The sequence below is a fragment of the Lytechinus variegatus genome, chromosome 7 (assembly GCF_018143015.1).
Source record: "Lytechinus variegatus isolate NC3 chromosome 7, Lvar_3.0, whole genome shotgun sequence".
Classification (NCBI taxonomy): domain Eukaryota; kingdom Metazoa; phylum Echinodermata; class Echinoidea; order Temnopleuroida; family Toxopneustidae; genus Lytechinus; species Lytechinus variegatus.
This window is the reverse complement of record NC_054746.1, coordinates 27714516-27735756: the sequence shown is the minus strand read 5'-3', so window position 1 is coordinate 27735756 and position 21241 is coordinate 27714516. Positions and strand designations below refer to the sequence as shown.

At 36.0% G+C, this 21241-nt stretch overlaps 1 long non-coding RNA gene across 1 annotated transcript; it reads right to left on the bottom strand.

The window, feature by feature from the left end:
• Positions 1–210: 210 nt before the first annotated feature.
• Positions 211–15941, bottom strand: LOC121418891. The gene is made up of 3 exons (XR_005970525.1): positions 15614–15941; positions 3361–3560; positions 211–1536 (listed from the first exon to the last, which is right to left on the bottom strand). It is a non-coding gene; the product is annotated as an uncharacterized LOC121418891 (long non-coding RNA).
• Positions 15942–21241: the final 5300 nt, after the last annotated feature.

Sequence of the window (21241 nt, the reverse complement as noted above, 5' to 3'; positions counted from 1 at the left end):
AAAATGACAAACTTTTACCAACCAATACTGTCCACACAACTATTGGTTAAAATCTGTCCAAAGTGGGGAATGAAGACTTATAACTGGGTAATAAATTTGCTCAATTGGATGATAATTGCCTAGAATATATACAGTACATATATATATATATATATATATATATATATATATATATATATATATATATATTTACCAACATACATTACCCAACACACTGGACAGTATGTTGCTGAACATTTTAAGTGTGCGCTGTTGTTAGATATGTTTAAAGTTATCAAAATTTTGTTTCCAACACTCAATAAAGAACAAACAAAATTATTAACAGTAAAAACAAAAATGAAATATGAATGTACGTTGCCTCATTAAACATGCTTATCTCATCTTCATTGTAATATACAATTTTAGTAATAACTGTACATTAATTTTTTGATAAATTCAATTTAATTTGTATCTAATATCTACAAAAAAAATATTGTTTTAAGTGATCCTACGTTAATCATATAAGTGAAAATAATCAAACGTAGGATAAACCTGTATGTAAAACTATAAGGCAAAAGTAAGCACTTTACTTTCTGGTAATGTAGAAAAGGCTGCGTCGGATGGGAGAATGAGGGGGTAAGATACGGGTGGGTTGACCGAGAGAGATGCAACGTCGCTCGTGTGTTCCATCCAAGCCTCTCAATCGCTTCTTCTTTCATCGCTTTCTTTCCTCTATTTGAACTCAAACATGCGCATAATAGAGTAATTTATGTGGGTCTAAACGAGGTGCACCGACTCCCATCGAATGTGAAGAAACGAAGGGAAGGGGAAAGGAAGGGGAGAGGGGAGGGGATGAATGTAAGATGTTGGAGAAATTGAGTGAGAGCGAGGAAAGGGGAGTGGGGAAGAAATCTTTTACATTCACACGATTTGCGAAACTTGAAACCCTTCTTTGTCCCTTTGTGACACTTCTCTGTCCGACTGAAGAAGAATTAGAAATTTGAAGGGGAAAGGCGGCGGGCGACGGAATCGAAAGAGTTACCATTATTTGTGAGTTTATCTCCAATGGTAATACTTGATATGAAAATTCGGACACTGTCGAGCGTTTTCCCATATGCTGTACTGATTACGTGACAACCAGAGTTGCATGAAAATGTGGCAATTCTATGACATTTCTTCCCAGCACAACGAATATGAAAGGATTCCATTTCAAATGTCTATTTGTTTCAAATATCAAATTAAAGTAAACCTATCACAATTCGAGAAGTCTTGTTGTAATAGAGAAAACCAACCCCAAAGATATGGGCTCTGATAATTTTCTAAATAATGGCCTTATGAGTTATTTAGAGCTTTGCACTTGAATTTGTGTTTTACCAAATATACCAAAGGTTCTGTCATTGCTTTGATGTACCATGACTAAAATTTATTAAATACAAACGCAGTCACTATTGGAGAGAGAAGTGTCCCTGTCTCCATGCCATACATACATCTGAGGTTTCAGGATTGTTGACCAGTTTATCAATGATCCGAAGTCAACATCGACGAATTCATGGTGATCTGTAGACAGGAAAGAAAGACAAGGAAAAGAAATCAAAATTCTATTCGTAGTACTATAACACTTACATTACATTGTACATGAGTATGCTGCGTAATTTTGTGGATATACATATGCATTTTATTTATGTCTTCGTCATTCAATCACACTGGGAGAGATATGGATATTTTTCATTCATTATATCGATACTTTACAAATTGTGTATCCAACACAGTTATCTTGCAAATCATTGTGATAGCATGGACAAATATATCACTTTCAATAGTGAAAGCAAACAAGCGTGAATAACGCATGAAACATCATTCTCGCTTATTTACTGTTTTTTTTTCAAGACATTTGCCTTTACGCAAATGATTACATTCTGAGATGTGCGCAATATATGTGTTTGTGAGGGAGGGTGTGCGAGGGTGCGTTAGTGTGTGTGAAAAAGATAGATAGAGCGTTTGTTTAGTTTTATCAGGCATATATGTGTTGTTTGCTTACTCGACATAGAATATTATATCAAATCACACAATATATTATTCGATTCAAATCAATTTTGTCGACATCCTTCGAAAGACACATAAAATTATTTGACATATGCAATTTTACAAATCAATACAAATCACACAATATAACATTAAAATGGCATACATACAGTAATAAAATTATAAGATAAAATAAATACTTAATATGCAATATGTAGGATGTGATGGTTATTCCCAGATTTACCGCACTTCAAAAAATGAAATACCTGTACACACTTAAACACAGTAGTTTATTACATATATTATTTTCGCATGAAACACGCACGAATAAGCATCTCAGTGCACTAACTAGCAATGTACATGCTTAATTTAATTCACTTACTGGTAATTTACTCACTTATAAGTACAATAATACACTATTATTATTATGACTAATTCCTCTCAATATTCTTAATGAAACTAAATTCATTTTTCGAATTTTTCGGAAAGAAGGGGAATTTGGTAACAACAAATACCCACTTTACAGTGTGTATCGTAATATCACATGAACGGGTAAACCAAAATGTAAGTGACATTTCTGATATTGTTATGATTACGTCACTTCCTTCCACACGCCCGGATGAATATGAATTTGTGTCATTTCCTGCCAATCGCCTATTACGCCTAGATTATTGTGGAGATGTTTCCATTCGATACTTTTGGCAAGGTGACAGTTCTGAGTTTATCTGTTGACACTTTGACCAGGCAAATCTCACATCTTCGAGAGGACTATACTCCTTCAGACTAGAATGAGGGGGCCCCACAAGAATTAGTCAAGAACAATTCATCTACCATGTCAACATCAATGTGTAATCGAAAATGGATCGAAGATCTGATTAAATATTTCTAACAAATACCCCGTCTTATCTCCTCTCTTTAACTCGTAATTAATCGTAATATTTAGCAGGATTAAATCATCCATCTGTTACAATATCATGAACAGAATTACGGCTAAAAAAGTTATGTTTACCAACACTCTTTAAAGAAAATAGATTCAACTTTGCTCCTTGGTGATCCTAGTATATGAAAAGCTTCAAATTGCACCTGTAAAGGTGTTCCCAGTGTGGCTTAGGGTTGCATCTCATAGGTGCAACTATCGAAAACCTTTTTTATTTATTGTCAATATAATCGAAAACTTTTGTATTCTAAATAGAGAAAGATACTCCAGGTTTCGGAAATGTAAGTAATGTTTATCCCCTTTGCACTACCGCCGTTCCCCCTTAACAGCCTTACAATTCAGAAGCAATACAATGCTGTAATCCCAGATTCGATATCTATGATTTTTGACGCGAAGGCCTATATTTCCCGCCATGGACTCACCTCGACCTATTTTCTCTTGATTACCTGTCATCTCCACTCCCAAGTTCCCATGCATCATCATTGATCCCCGGTCTTATAGCATCGAGACACCAAAACCAAGTCATCCTTAACCCCCTCAACACATCATCATCATCGAAGGCTCCCGTCATTGCAAGATTCTTTAACGTCTTCATAACATTCTTAACGGCCAATGGGTTAACCTGCATATCAGACAAGGTCAAGGATGCATGGTCAAGTTTCAAAACCGAGCTATCAGTTCTTGACTTTCTTGATTCTTTAGGGGATTTTTCGGGGTTTATTTGTTTGCTTTGCATTGTGTTTCTTCATCATCAGATCATGTAAAATCCCTAAATTATTTTGTCTCTGACGCTTTGAATGCTTGCGATGTCAGGCCATGGAAGACTTAATTCAAAAATATTCGCCGATCTTTGAAATTTTCTCTTTTATTCTCATCCCTTTGTCTCCTTTTTATCATTCATTAAAAAAAAATATTTTATTTACAGCTCTTAATTTTTTCACATTTTTAAATTTTTCTTCAGCAAAATTCAGGGCGGTTCAAAACTATCTTATACATCACAGGGGATATTTCACCATAAATCACTCTTGCCAAGTTTAAATTCTCCAATAATTCAAATAAAGCCTTCGAATTGAAAAATATACCAACTAAAGACTTTGACATAACTTCTCATATACATTCTTCCTTTGATTAACAAAGTCAAATTATATTTTATCGAATGTGGAGTGTAATATCACTCGTAACTTTTCTCATCAAACGTCCAAACGATTTAAAAGTTCAAAGGACTTCATCCTTTCCAATCAGTGTACATAAATCATTTTCTCTATTTCTGTGTGATTTATCTAAAGACCCACCATGGAGGAACCATTTCAATTTACTTCATTCAAGTCGAAAGTGACTCTCTGAAATAATTGGATCTCTCTAGCAAAAGGAAATAAACATCAAGAAACAATTAGGAGAAGTACGTGATCAAGCCAGTCTATATTGTATAAGTGTTAAGAATGTTGCCTCTCTATCATTCACTTTGTGTACGTGTTAGACAAACCAGAGGAAGTTTTAAATTTGTTAATTCTTCATCATTTGCAAATAACTCTGGTACCATAAATTATGATTCCAATGGCTGTTTCAAAAACATTCTCCTGAAGTAATGAAATACTTTATAAGTCACACGCCTGTGATTATTCTGTCAAACACTCATATTGAAAAGAACACGAGCTTTTCAAGAAAAAACACTCATTAGGAATAATATAAATCATGAGACTATTGAACCCCTTTTCATTTGGTAGATTGTAGGAGAATTGTCCCGCGTTTTTTTTCCTCGGTAGAGCCTGCAACCACTACCCTTAACTAGGTTATTATATCAATTAATTTAGGATATGCCACCTAAAGTTTTCATATAAATTCGACGTGGAATCAAAGGATTCGCTCTCTCTCTCTCCATATTTATATATTTATCTAGCTCTCTCATTATACTATATATATGAATAAAGTACTTCTTTACGGTCGTGTAAAAAGGGGTTTTAGAATATGGTATGCTAATTGTACAAAATTTTTATTTATATTCATATGAATTATTATATCCTACATAAAGTAAATCATGTATGCTGATTGGTTTAAATAACATCATGTGACCAAACATGTTCTCACTTTTTTTGTGATAATGTTGAAAATGAAATGCCCACTGAAGAAAACTTGCTATTCCGTGACGTCAATGATCGAATAGTGCACTATTCCATCATTGACGTCACAGATCATGACGGCGCAAGCACTAATACGCGTTCCGCGCGCAGAGCGCTTGGCTTGACGAAAAGTAGGTCAGTAAGCGCAGCGGGTTACCTTGGTTCAGATGAACTACGAGAACAAGAACTAGATTATCAAGATCTATGTTGTTATAATTCTTTAAAGAAATATATAAAATCAAAATACTAGGCCTTTATTTTGAAAGTATAGAGGGAAGATTATCCTTGTGTGTACTGACAAAATTACTTTTTCAAAAATAGTAATGCCAGTCCAACCTCGGATGAATAATTCCCGCTATACTTAATCAAAGCCTGGTATATTTGCATACTATCTGTCTGCCGTTTTCTATATGTATATACATATATTTTATTGTACAGGGCCGTCAGTGCAGTTTGTCTGCTGAAGATGCTACCCTATTGAAATAAAACTAGAAATGAAAGTAAATATGGTGATTGAATCAAAGATATTTTTCTTTTCAGTTATTAAGTCAACTCAAATCATCTTACCTAATTATAATTAGATATCTTTGACCCTCGCAGTTAACAGGAATATGATGTGCCATGTTAGGAGGATTGTTTAAAGCTTACTTTGTCTTAATCTCCTCCCCCTCCCCCCATGGCTCTTAAAAAGGTGAGACGACACTTTACACACGTAAGATGACAGATAATGTTTCTACTTAGGAGTGTTCATATAGATAGATGCGTATATGGTGGAATTACATTGGGTGACTCTGATACATATTTGTCATTGCATGAGGAGATATGCCGAATGATATGATATATCATCAACAGGCATTTATGTTGATGTTCACAAGTGAAACCAGTTTGGTGACAGTAATGAAGTACCTAACGCGCCCTCACCAAACCAAACCCAGACGCCCGAAACTTGTATTAAAAAAAATAAAATAAAACGAGAAGCCATATATCTATGACATTATGCTGTCCATCCTTTTTTTTTTTTACTTCTATCTATGTCTCTGTTCTCCCTCTGATGAACGAAAACCTACCACTCCTATGTCTGGAACCTGATAACTTTCTTTCCATGCTTTCAGTTACTATTCTTTACCAAAATTACGTTATCATTATGTTGTGTAAGAGAGGATAGGAGCGAGAGAACAAACATTGCAAGTCATTATGAAATAATTATCATGATTATTGTCCTCAACATCTCTCGTCTTTCATGAGGGAGTTGCTAGGGTTTGGAATTGTACGTTCATTTGATATATGCCCTTCACCACCTCGATATGACTGATTTAGTGTTGACAGAAAATGATTTCAGTTATCTCATTCATTTTGTCATTGAGATTATTTTCGTTGTATTTGCATGTATTCATGCTCCAGTGAATTATATACCTTACACGAGAAAAGATGCTAGTAGGCCCAATTTCTTTTTGTAATGAAAGATGTTTACAAAACCAATAACACAGTAACCCATTTCCAACCTAATAAGGAAACAAGATGAAAAAAGTGCAGGTAGAAAAGAAGAAAAAAGTTGGGATTAACCACTAAAAACGAGGAAGTATAAAGTCGAGTATCTAGGAAACAAATCCCACCTATCAAAGGATACCAAAGGAGTCGTTTATAATGCCACTCCTGTCTAGCTGTATATGCCCCCTTCCCCCTTCCTCCTACCCACAATCACACACTCCCATGTGCATAGAGTGATTGATACTATACACACGTCTACTGATGGATTGGGGATGGAAGTGGTGACGGTAGAGTTGTTATTTGGGACAATACTTGTTGAAAGTTTAGGCAGGAAACACGTAACGAGTGGGTTCAATCACATTGTTATTTACTGACAATTATTGGAGAGCGCCCGATCAGTCAAAGCTGCCTGCGCGCCCAGCCCGTCACCACGGGGACACAACTGAGTCGGGGTACGGATTGAAATACCAATATTTTTTTTTCTTGTGCAACTACGGTCCTGCAAAATGACATTTGGAAATCAATAGTGTGGGTGATTTTCTTATTTTTTTTAACGATATATAGCATTAATCAGCATGTGTAATCAGTCGTTAATCAACATGTGTAATCAGTCGTACATCAACTATAAAACTTTGTGTAATACGGGATTCTGTTTTGTTTATGATGGTTGACACCGGGCGATGGGGGAGGGAGGCTAAACTGATCTACCATAAGATGTAATTTCGTCTAATACTAGTAGGTTATTTTGATGAATTACTCTTAAAATTTACTATGCATCTACGATTCGGGTCACAATCAAATGCCATTTTAATGATAACATTCCAGAGCAAGACTTCTCTAAGAAGGCTACCAAAATGTCATTTAAAGAATTCTAACCAATATTCCTTTATTTCTGTTCTATGATGAATATTTCTTTACGTTGGCCCATTTCTGCCTAGCTGTAGTAGATGCATATAGTTACCAGAGTTAGCATTGTTAGCTAACCCATTAGCATTATAATATGCATGTAGATGTATGTATGTATTATGTAGGGAAGGCGGGGTAAGTTGAGCATAGGGGCAAGTTGAGCCACCAGCCGCAGGCCAATAATGAATGAGTCAGACATTGTGGTGGTGTCATGTATTGATGACCCATAGCATAACCCCTAACCCCACCACATTGTTTCCAACTTTGAAACAAAAAGTAGTTTTTTAGAGGGAAAAATGTGAATTTCAGCCAAAAAAGTAAAAAAGAGTGTGAAATAGATAAGTGCTTTATAAAAACACACGTCTTTAAATATAATAAAGACATGATAACAACATTATTAGTCCAGGTATGGATCTTCATTCTTGTCATAGTCTTTTATATGATGGATGCATAATAAATGTGTGGATACAAAATTATCGCACTAAGTTCGGACTGGGGTAAGTTGAGCCAAACAGCATGGGGCAAGTTGAGCCATGGTAATTCCTATGGTAATGTATCTTAAAAAACAAACAAACCATAAAAATCGATTGAAATGCAGGCTGAAAGGAGCAAATTTACATGACTGCTCTTTACCTTTCACAGGATGTTAGTATTTATAGAGAATTAGCAAGTGAAAAGACTTTAAACAAAAAATTGACATGCTGGTTCTCCCCCATACATTTTGTACATAGTTTTTGTGGCTCAACTTACCCCAGAAGGTGGCTCAAACTTACCCCATATATGGGGCAAGTTGAGCCATTTGACATCGGTTTTTTCAAAGGTCACGATGACTTTCAGTGTTGGGGTAGAAATTTATATATAGGTGGAAAATATTTCAGAAGAATGAAATTTCAAAGCAAGGTACTTATTTCGACAAGATTATTAATCATATCAATTCTAACATGCAAAAAGCAAAAACTGTCACAACTTACCCCGCCTTCCCCTATGTGTATTAATGTCTGTGTATGTCTTATATGAGCCAAAATATTTATGGTGATATCAACATTATTAAAAAACAATAAATCGAAGGAAAAATCATCAAACGGTAATTTAAGAAGTTCTTTACGTATATGTTCCCAACTTGAGTTAATTTCGGTAATACGTTTAAGACGAAGTGGTCAATATTGCCATCTTTGTTGACTTTTCATGTTTTATGACAAACATATAGGATCAGTCAACGTGTTGCGCTATTTTTTCGCGTAACTTTGTATCGATATCGTTTAATGAGACTTAAAGTAACAAAGGTATGTTGTTTGTTTGTTGTTGTTTTTATCATGCTTACATTGTTTTGTGATCGAAGTGTTTGAGCTCTTTTCTCACCAAGGCATACTAACGGACTCATAAAACCCTAAAATGTTGGAGACTTAAGCACATAACTGCTCTCATGAGTCGCGTTCTGTCATACAGAAGGGTCGTTTTAGGCGCCTTTATATGATTTCATTTCCTTATAATGTTAGACGGTCATTGCAGGCCATGCATGGCTCTCGAAATTCTGTCAGTCATCACAACACATCCAGGAGAGTCTGTACATTTTGACAACTTTATCTTTTGCTTCTTTTTCGGAAATGTTAGAGTGCACCCAAAAGGCTCGTATATTTTAGTGGACAAAAACTGTCAATTATTCGGCTTGTGATTTAACTGATACCTTTCAGGATAAAATAATGAGATCAATGTCACCCCTTCCACTTTACACACTTATACGACCTGAATAAAGCAAACAATCTGGAATACACAAACCCACAGTTCGAAAGTGTTCTCGAGGAGGTAATATTTAAATAGTCAATATCTCCTTCTTTGTATCAGCTAACCTCATTTTAATCCAAATATTGATATGAAAAAGGAAGAAGAAAAAAAATGTTTGTAGAAGCTCCCCAATATAGAAATTACTTTAGATATCGATTGTTAATGAGATGAGATGTTGTATCTACTTTATATGGATATTAAAAATACAATTAATCTGTTCCGGGTTTTCTACAAATACGTTTTCCTCAACTGCAACATAAAGGGACAAAAGTATATCGTACAAACATATACAAATTTCAACCTCCCAGCCTAATTTTCACCTTCTTTATTTGTTACTATACAGAATGAGTCTCGCATTACGTCTGTCTCACAAATATACCGCTAATATTGATTCAAATCTCTGGCAAATACACGAAAAAGTGGTCGAAGCGGTTCGTCCAGTAAAAAGGCAAATAAACGCCTGTTGAAGTAGATAAAATAAACGCAAAGGTTTGGTATTGAAATTGGTATTATCAATGCAGATTCGATTCGGGTTGCAGTACTTTTCAGGGAGTGAACATACATTTGTCATTGTAACAATGAACGCTTTACGATGGCTTGATTTGCTCACCTCATGTATTTAGCACAGTTCTTTTTCAGTTTGCTTTTCTTAGACATATATGAAGATCGATGCAGGTGTCCTTGGAACAAAGATTGCATTCATGTCTGCCGATGTACAGTTGAAATAAAATCTCTCAAACATTCTATACTTGGCCAAAACCTACTTTATATGCATTACGTCATCAGAAATAAACCTCTCGTTCATGCGTGCATACATTCAGGCCCGTATTCAGGCACATTGTTAAGATTAATTTTATCATGTCACGTGACGGTTAGCATAAGCCCAAGAGCTTTTCATTTTTTCAATAAATGTTATTCGTTTTGGGATTACTTTACACCCAATGACTGGTCAATTTGGTTTAACGACATACACCATGTACATTGACCTAAATTATTACTTCGCATATGGAGGCGAGCAACTTCTTCCAATCTAGAACTTTTTTTGGAATATGTTTTTATTTCTATCCGATTGAATAATTTATGTCGAACGAGTATCATTGCCCGAAACATATCAACAGAAAAAATGTAGCGATGCAGCATCCATTCTACTTGCCTCATCGCAAACTAAACATAAACAAGCTGCCTATTTAGGCAAGCTCGGTAGAAGAGGAAGGAATCGAGGGAGGAAATACGCGTAAAAATTCTTCAGCAGTGGCGTTTTCGGCCACATAGTTGTCAAAGAAAATAGATCGGATGTTGTTGTGGTTCACTTGAAATCAGGGGTTAATGGTATTTTTACATCGGATCTAACTCGGCTAGCTGTTGGGACGTTTTCATAGCAGCTCGCGTGGCGTCTTCACCCTTCTCTCTCCTTCTCTCCCCTCCCCAGTCCTTCCTCTGATTTGGTCTGAAACTATTCTACAGACTTCAAATCTTTCTTCTCTCTCATTTTATTGGTGCCGCGGGCGGCTAACTTCAAATCGGTAATGTTAGAAGCCTGGATGATCCTTAAAATAATAATAGTAATGCACTTATGAGGTACAAATGGCATTTCTTAGACGGATGGAAGCGGAAATGTTGTAATAGGTATTGCGTTTGGGAACGATGTAGCACTGCGCATAACAAAATATAACAAGACACTTCAAGAAGCATCGTGTTACCCTTACCAGGGTATCATACTTCATATTGGCATATACCCACAAGTATATCCTTTTATTTAAACTACTTCTTGTATTCTTTTTTATAGCCTGGAGACACTATATAAAAGAGTCTCATTTTTGTTGGCTCAAAATGGTTCGAGTTACTGAAGGTAGTTCTTCACCGTCTGACGAACAATACCCAAGTTCAAGGTTAGGTCCGAAGCTTGTCATTTAAATGGACCCCGCTAGACACACTTCTAGTGTTTTATTTTAGAGAAATACCTTTAAAAGCCTAAACAATGTGAAATTAAATATGAAAACGACGAGATCCTGAAGTAACATCACATTTCAACTCTTGCATTCCAAACACAATTTTACTGAAAGAAAAGACGGCAAGTCTTGACCATTTGAAACTCTAACAATCAAAACTTGAAATTATGTTATCTGTTAGTTATAGATTAGGGAAAATAAGTTTTCTTGCAAAGATTTACTCACATTTGTGGTATGAATAATTGTTTCATTTATGCAGATTATGTGGTTTTCAGAATTACATAGACTTCTATTTCTTAAAGGGAAGAGTGTGGGGCTTTCTTTCGCAAATTCTAAGCCGAAGAGAGTCCCTGAAAATTATGACAATCTCGAATTTGAATAGGCAAACTATTTGTGTGAAATCTGAATTCATTAAAGAAAAAATAAATTAAATCGCTTCCTATGTCTGATTGATGTATGATCATGTACTCATTTACATTGTATGTACATCTATTTTGATTATGATGTGATGTTTTTGGTTTTGAATAAATAAACTTGAAACTTGAACTTGATAAGATAAGACAAAATAGACTTCATACACATGAAAACAGACATCTGATGAGGGTTTAAAATAAAAGCAACTATCGCCCATCTGAATATCCCTGAGAAACCCTAGAAACATGCTGCATACAAATATGAACATATCTTTTTTTTCTACAGTTCTAAATGATCCATTTTAAAATCATGACCACGATGACGGATAATGACAACTACATTGACAATATTCATAACACCTAAATTTGAAATCGTACATACATACAATTATGTATGTACACCCCCTCCAGAAAAAAAGAGATAACACTTATTGATGGAAATGTTGATGTATTAGTGGTTTACTTTAAAAAAAAATACATCCCCCTCCATTTAATTCTGATTTGGCCGACATGACTAAAACGTTTTTCTTGTTTGCTTATAATAGCTGCCCTCTGCAGTTTTTAAGATTATTTCATCTTGTGCTAACAATAATGTATTTATGTCGAAATTCTTATCACTCCTCTATGATAAAAATCTCACAGTCATAACTGGTACATCATGTACATATTTACCAAATTGCGTATCCTACAGGTTCACAAAATTTGGGTAATTCACATCAATATTTAACAATGACAATGCTTTTCGTACTCCCGAACTTTGACAGACTGACACGAAACAGAGGCTTAAATGCCAATTTTCATTGTCTACACAGGCATAAGCATGTTATTTTTTTTTAAGTAGAATTCATTTTTTCGTAATGTTTAAAAAATAATTACCATGCCAGCAATCACATGGGCTTTACAAGATGGCGACGTTGAAACCCAGAGTTAAGCCAGGGTCAAGATAATCTGAGGTAACATTGTCATGAAAGAAACCCCTAGAAAACAAGAACACTGCATGGAGAGAGGAGGTGGTTACCGTCATAATATTATGATACAAATTGGAAAATCATAGCCGTCTTCTCCTTGCCAAAGCTGCTCTGCATTATAAGAAAAATTCTTCAACCGTTTCTTGGTTTTCAACAGTGTCATTAAAGCTGCTATCAAAGGCAGGAAAGTCAAATTATGAGCACCTGGATGGGTTGGAAGGAGATCTGTCAGTGACTTTCTGGCTTTGACATTTAACTTGAAATGTTTGGGAGGGCAAGCATGCACGCTTTTTGGCGTCAGCTGCCAAAGCTTTTGATAATTCTTAGCTTGTTCACGTCGTGCAAGTTCACGTTGATGGTATGGTGTCCGTCACTTTCAATCAGAATATGTGATTCCATCATACAATTTTTCTTTCTCTCCTTTTCGTAAACTTGATAGTGATTTCGTATTGTACACAAATAACATCAACATCAACTTCAATCAGAGGTGTGTAGGGAGCTATTGGAGGATGCCCCCCCCCAAAAAAAAAAAATACAGCCAAGAAAAAAAAGGAGGAAGGGAAAGAAAGGGGATAACAGGGGGATATATGACATAATTTTCTGAATAGTATGTCAAAATAAGTATTAAAAAGGACATAATTTTTACTCGCTCACAGTTTTTTTTCCAGAAATTTTGCACCATACGCTATGTCTGACTCCCTATTTGTTTTTCTTACTCCCAGTAGCTACGCTTAATTCAAATATTGGATTTTGATGTTCTATATGCGCTGATTTGAGGTTGCAAATGCTGTTTCGTGATCATTTCGTGTTTATGTATGATTAAAACAACACCTTCAATGTCAATTATCTTGCATGAAGCATGTAATCGTACATGTGTCCAAGGGAATATATTCCTAAGCCATGTACATACATTACCAACTAGAACTCGGCTGTCCGATTTGGACGGGGGCAACCTCACGGTCTGCAAGTGATAGTTATTTTGTCAACCAACGAAGGACTAGCGTAATACCGATGATTTTTACCAAAATATCGGTGGCGATTACGATGAGATGTTTAGTGAGAAAACTCTGAGTAAAGCCGCTGCAGAGTAGTTGTGTTCGGACCGGGTATTGGGGGATGTATGGGTACTGAGAGAAAGAGAAAATACTCTGCACTGCACCACGCATAGCCTTCAGGACAGTATTACAGCTCTCCACTTTTAAAAAAGCCAGACGCATAATCCCCTTCTTGAACGATTATTTGTCAAAATAACCGAGAGGGAGATAAAAAAATCCTAGTGCTGTAGGAACAAGAACAACAAAGTCGGCGTGAAAAGCTAGAGGAAACAATACTTTGCTCTCCCTATCGAGTACAGTTAGATAGCAACGTTTTCTTTCAGGCAAAGTTTAGGTGACAAATCCACATTTTTCTGCGCTTTTATGGAGAATAGAAGAAAATAGGGGAAAACTTCATGAATTGGTAGGGTATCGTTTACTGCGTTGGGTACGCGGTGTTTATCTGGAATATGCCAAGCGGGGGTTTGGTTTTTAGCGAGATTTTTACTCATCACGGCGACCGCTTTCCTTGGCGGAACAGACGCGAAGGATGATCAGTCGAGACCGGTTCGCTCTGTTCATGGAGCTAAATAGGTATATAAACCTTTCTAAAGGATATACTTAAATAAAGTTAACTGTCATTGTGCGTTATGGCGTCATTAAATTCGTAATGTAGAATTAAATCGAGGAGGTAGAAGCTTTTATTCAACGATTGTTTTATTTCCTAAAAACGGTTAGCATTTCTAAGCCCGGATATGATAAATGTAGATTGATCAACATAAACAATTAACTGAATAAATCGAGGAACATACGCATGAAGCTCTGTTGCATGGCTTTGTAATAGTTTGATGAATTAAGATACTTGCATCCCTATTGAATAACATAATATCCATACTTTAACTTATCATGGGTGAGTGATGAAATACAAATTAATTTCATATCGTATTTTGATCCTGTATAGTTATCATGCACATCGTTACAGGCATTTACGACATCACGCTTTTGTACACTACGTCGGTGGGAATATGATAATAAAACCTCCTAACAATATTGAAGCACGATTTATATACTTATTTATATTAAGTACTGATAACTTATTTTTTCTTCTTTTTTTTGCTCATCCTGGAGCATGAAAAAGAAGGTTTCGCTACATAAATGAGTTCTTTTATAATCGCGATCGGCTCAACACAGACTGCCAGTACTTGCCGAGGAGTCACACACAGGCACCGTCTGAGCGATTGCTGTCCCCGATGTCTCTTTGGTCAGAGGAGTGCAATGTTTGTCAGCGCCCTGCTACAACGTTTGTTTGTAGAGTGTGTAAAAACGATCAACTTCTACCACTCAGCCCGTCAATAATTCTCTATATGTATACCAATATCCTCAACACCTTAGCATCGATCAAATAACGCTTCCAATTTTGGGGCAATAAAAAATGGGCCAACTTCCATTCCATTCATGAATAACGTTATATCTAGAAGTATTTAGATATGATTGATTTTGAGTCCCCTATTCTACATCGTAAAATATTTTCAGAAATAAAATCTAATATTACTGACAATTATATCATTTGGATTCATTCAGGCTTATTTAATATATTGCCAAATGATCCAGATTGAACATGCCATTTGCATTTTGTTGACAGTATAAATATATTTCAACCTGCAGCTCCAATCATCTTAATGGTACAAAATGGTAGGGCCTACATAGTTATCAACCTAATTTTCCAAATAAATCGTCGCTGGAAATGCGTGTAAATATCGTATGCATCGATATAATAAATGAATAATAATCGCAATCAAAATTACATTAGATAAAATAGAAACAGTTTTTCTAATATGAAAATATTTATTGATATCAATAAATAATGGACCTATAATAGTATATAAACCAGGGAGAAATATTTAAAATGAAAGGTTAATACAATTCTAACTTTATTATTTTTTAGTTATAATATCAATCTAAAATTGTCATAACTGTGTAGAGACGGGTTGTTCATGTAAAGTAAGTACTATGCTTACCATGCACGTATGCGATCACCAGGAGTTTGATTATGCCATGAACCATGATTATACGACCTCAGTCACAAGATCGAGGTCGAGAGTTTCACTGTCGCATCATCAGGATGTGACGACATAGCGTACGTACCACTCCACCGTGTCTTTTATTTACCTTTACTCACGATGATTCTCCGACTGCATCGTCACTGGATGTTCGCAGAATGCAACAAACTTTCTTATTACGACAAATGATAAACATAATCTTGAACAATGTACGAACATACTTATCGTCAAACGATTTACGTGTATCTTCCAGCAAAGGCTAGCTCGAGTCTGACTACTCGAAAGCAGTAGCACTCAAAATGCATCATGTAGCAACTTGAGTCGGTACTGCATCGCCGAGGCAGCTGTCTATCTACGATGTCATGACATATGTAATTCAAAGCACTCGAGATATCTACACCAGAATAATCTTATATTGGTCACTCTAGAAGTTGATGAAGTACTTGCAGACATTGGCGAACAGGCAGGCAATGGGTTCGGTAATTTCTGACCTCGGCACATTTATTTTTGCGGATTTGATTGTAAAAAAAATATATTACAGAATAAACACGCGAATAGTTACATTCCCACGATCTCCTCAGCAGGAGAGGTATATGTTCTTCTATTTCACATCAGAGCTCCAATATCTAGGCTTTAGAATGACCCCCTTTTTCTTTTCGACTAAAAAACAACGCTGCCGAAAAGATTCGAATACTGGTTTGCCAGGAATGAACTGAGGTGATGGATGACGGCAAAGAGGTCGATACGGTTATTGAGGATAACATCAACCATGTCTGAATGCACGATCAGATCGACACTGTCAATAAAACATACGAATTACTATAGAGAACAATAGAAATGAACTATAGATAACTAATCATTCAACAACCACATCACGGAGCTAATAATGATTATAATAATAATATATCTTCTCTACTCTTGTCTCTTATCACTTATACACATTTCGTATGCTTTTGGGGTGCGCATTTCTACTTTTATTTTACATAAAAAATTGTATATATTCTCTGTGATATCTTCAATTGCCAATACGAAATTAAATGTGGATAAAATGACGCAGTATGTCATGTCATGTTTGTTTCGTTGCTTTAATCAGTGGTCACCAATGAACATGACCTGATGAGGACAAGGTTTTGCAACCCAAGATGACCTTTAACCTTAAGTTTTCTACCATCCATGATTGAATAATTGACAATAACAACAAATATGATTGAAATTCGCTGACTGTTCATGAGGTCTATGAAATATGGATAGTCTGTTGGGATACTAATCTAATGAAACAAAATTCCACAGTCAGATTTTCGCGAATACTTTTTCACCCTATGCCTTATTGCATTTTTTTAAAAAGGGAAATCAAAGCTAACCATAAATCATTCTTTCCTGTCGATGTGGGATTTACGACAAAAGAACGTTGACATATCCAAAAATGTACAAAAGTAAACAAGAAGTTTTTATTCTGTGTTTTATTTGACAGTGTCTCCTTTTCTTTTCAGGGTTGCTCTGTAGGTTATGCGATGTACCCCCTAGAAGGTTTTAAAACCACCAACATATGGCCCGATAACTGTTTAGTGATGAATGACAGTTATTGGGGTTGTCCAAGAAACGAGTTGAAGTCTTTTAGGACGTCGTTAAACTTGACCACGACTTCAAATTTGGAAAATAGGAAACTCGATCCGTCGGTTTAGAGCTATTCCTGACGGGAGAATAGGTCGGGTGTGTTAACAGATTTAGGTCACAATTTCACGTCTTGTCCTAATTCAGTCCATTCAGATTACCATCTTTTCCTAGAAATAAAACAACTTAAAAATTGAAGTTGACTTTCACAGGTTTTCTAACGTTTAATCATACATACGTTCTATCTCATTAAAAATGGATCAGGCATTAAAAAAACTCCCCATGTAAATGTTATCGAAAATTACACGGGCATGCTACCCTAATATGATGTAGGTACCTACTTACTGGAAAACGACGCCAACACCGCCTGACCACAGAATTATTGTAACATAATGAATCATGCATAATCGTCTCGTCTATCTAAAGAAAGTTTATTGAAGGAACAATGCTTAATGATGATATGAAATCTTGTAAATCCTTTAAATATCACATTTTTTTAAATTATTTTTTTCTAAATTTGATTTAAAAAAAACGAATTGTAGTTTTTCGTCATGGTATGAATATCAAAGCAATTTTGAAAATGGCAGCCATTATGGACATTTTTCAACACTTCAAAGAGGAGTTGGTGAAATATAACATGAACGAAGGAATAAAGGAATGGATTTGCCTCCCGGGTGTTTTTTGGTAAAGCACTACAAGAGGCGTTCTGGGCTTAACGAGTAATCTACAGGAGCAGGGATTGACAGCAACAGGAAAGATGAATGAGAGGCAAGGTGTGTGCGAAGATTTGTGCGAGAGAGGGTGGGGTTGTACGGTGTCCTCGCAGGAGAACGCAGAAAAAAAAGATGATCATCGATGAGTTTCATTATCATGATGATGGTCGGGGAAAGATAACTCATCAGCATCGTTCGGAGTATATTCAAAATCTTTTAGGAAAGCAAAACAAAGATATTTTTCAACAAAGAGGAAAATGCCTGGAGAATGACTCATAGCATAGATTATCAAATGATGATTTACCAATGGTAATCTATTATGTGCATAGGGATCATACGAAATACTAATCGAAGCATTTAAGAGAGGCCTATAGAAATACATCAAATCTGTTAACACAATCAATAAAATGAATTATGTTATTACTGCACACCTTTATGAAGGGACCATTCCTAATTAATATTGATCGTCTGCCACTTACATATTTTGCCACCGTAAATGAGATACAGTAAGTAAAGTAGTTGAAGGATAGGGTTTTCAAAATATATATTGTTTAATCCGAAAAAGCCTTCATATGAATTAACGTTACCAGTGGCGTACCGTGGGTCACAGCATTGGGGGGGGCACCAGCAAAAATTTCGAGTCACTTAGGGAGCGCGCGAAGCGCGCTCAGTTGTCAGGTATTCTGACCTAACAGAGATATTTTAAGGACATGCAGGATATGTATCTCACTGATTAAATAATGCGAGCGCGAAGCGCGAGCTGAAAATTTTTGATATTCAGAGCTAAAAAGGGACATTATAAGCAATTTTTTGTAATCATGATATGTAACTGTGTCGCTAAACAAACAATGCGAGCGCGAAGCGCGAGCTAATTTTTTTTATATATTGAACCTAATTAGAGAAATTTTTAGGACTATTTCAAAATCCATTAAGAGTATAAATATCTCACCACAGTCATCTAATGCTAGTGCCATCCTTTGCTGATTTTGTTAGAATTACATCTAAACACAGTCATGAAACACCTTTTGTAGTCACTGTAATCATGATTATCATACGCATTTAACTAATCAAATACTGCAAGCGCGAAGCGCGGGATGAAAATTTAGACCTGAAGAGGGGCATTCTAAGGCTTGTTTGTATGTATTCCTATAAGACCGAATGTATTTCACTAACCAAATGATGCGAGCGCGAAGCGCGAGCTGAATTTTTTTATTTATTGACCCCAAACATGGATATTTTAAGGACTATGCTTTTTGTGAATCCATTAAGAGTATACCTATCTCACCATAGTCATCTATTGCCAGTGCCAAGCGCTTGCCGATTTTGTTACAATTACATCTAAACACATGAAGTAGTTTTTGAAGTCATCATTGTAATCATGAGTATCATACGCATCTCACTAATCAAATACTGCGAGTGCGGAGCGCGAGCTGAAAATTTAGGATATTCCGACCTGAAGAGGGGCATTTTAAGGCTTGTTTGTAAAAATTCACTAAGACCCTACGTATTTCACTAGCCGAATGATGCGACCGCGAAACGCGAGCTGAAAATTTTGATATTCAGATCAGGAAAATTGACATTTTAAGGACTGATTTAAGGAGTTCATGAAGAGCAGAAATCTCACCAATTCACTAATGCGAACGTTAGCACGGACAGGAAATGTTCTATATTAAGACCTTAAAATAGGGCAATCACTTTAAGTAGTCATGAAAAATAAGAATATGTCACTACATAAAGCAATAATAACTCGAATTATGAGGAAATAGATTTGTGTATATTGATTTGAAAACGGGAGGTTTTAGTACAACAGGATTATATATCTCGTAAAACAGTCTATGCGAGCACCAGGAACAATGAAACAAATAATGTTTCATAAAGTAATGAAAAAATGCTTCTTATGTAATATAAAATACAACATAATATAAAATAACATTATAATGAACAATAATCTCTTCTTTCCCCACTACGTTTCTCCTCCCTTTTCCCTCTTTTTCTCCCTTTCCCCTTTTTTTTTTTTTTTTTTTTTTGGCAGCCGATTGGGGGGGCACGTGCCCCCCATGCCCCCTCGTAGTTACGCCACTGAACGTTACGATATATGGTGAGCTCATAATAGTTTATAAAATGATTACATATGATCACCAAATACATAAGAGCCTCTCCCCTCATGCGCGTGCCTTGAGCGTAACTTGACCAAATCGATTTTGTCTTCTGTTTCTGCTAATACAAGTGCTACTTTTGATAGCACTCCATTCTTTTTCAACAATATATTGTGACTTATTATCATTACTACTTATCATTATTATTATCGTCATTGTTGTTATTATTATTATTATTATCATCATCATTATCATCAATTTGATGTTCTTGACCATCCAGTTTTTATAACATAATAATGCAGAGAACTAGATCTGTTGTGGGCAAAAGGTTCAGAGTGAAATGAAATCGCAAAATTTCATTTACGAAATAATGATCTATAGTTATTTATCATATTCAATATAAAATTGCCAAATCCCTTGAATTCGAGAACATTGATTCTATTCGACAGACCAATCAAAAACTTCTGAATTGAAATCAGCTGTTTTGGGGAAATTGCTTTACCGTTACTTGAATAAATTGGCCAATATAAACACAGATTGTCCGTGACATGTTCGTAGTGTTTTATGTTTAACTCTCTTCCACACACCATTGACATTAATTCCATGGTGAAAGTCCAATAGGATTTATTTGTCATACATCGCCCTGGAGAAAAAGAAATACCGAAATTGCTCAAGAAAAGTGGTTGGAAGTTGGACCGGGTCGATAAGAACCACATGTAGGCGTTATTTTGGAGTGATCTTGACGAGATGCTGAAAATCTGATGACAGACGCGCGCACCATGAGCTGGTCTACCAGTGTACCTCATTTCGCCAAGACGATCTATGACAGAACGCACTAACACACGATGTCAATAGGCGGGTCTACGCAATATCCAAAGCATGACAGTTTAAAGTGCGCGAATTAGATTAATATTATCAAGTGCTTTAGGGGGCGCGCCGTCTAGGCCCACTGTAATGAAATACGATTGAAAACTTTTGTCAGACGTGAGGGATAATAGAGTTTACACCCACACCAGATTTCACTTTTAATTCCTCGCAGTCCCTCTTCCATATAATCGTCTTACCTCTGTGCCGATCCTCGGGCCTCACACGCTATGGTTCTTTCTCTCGCCCTACAAGCTCCAAGCACTGCCATCTTGGACCACCACCAAACGTTTTTGACTCTC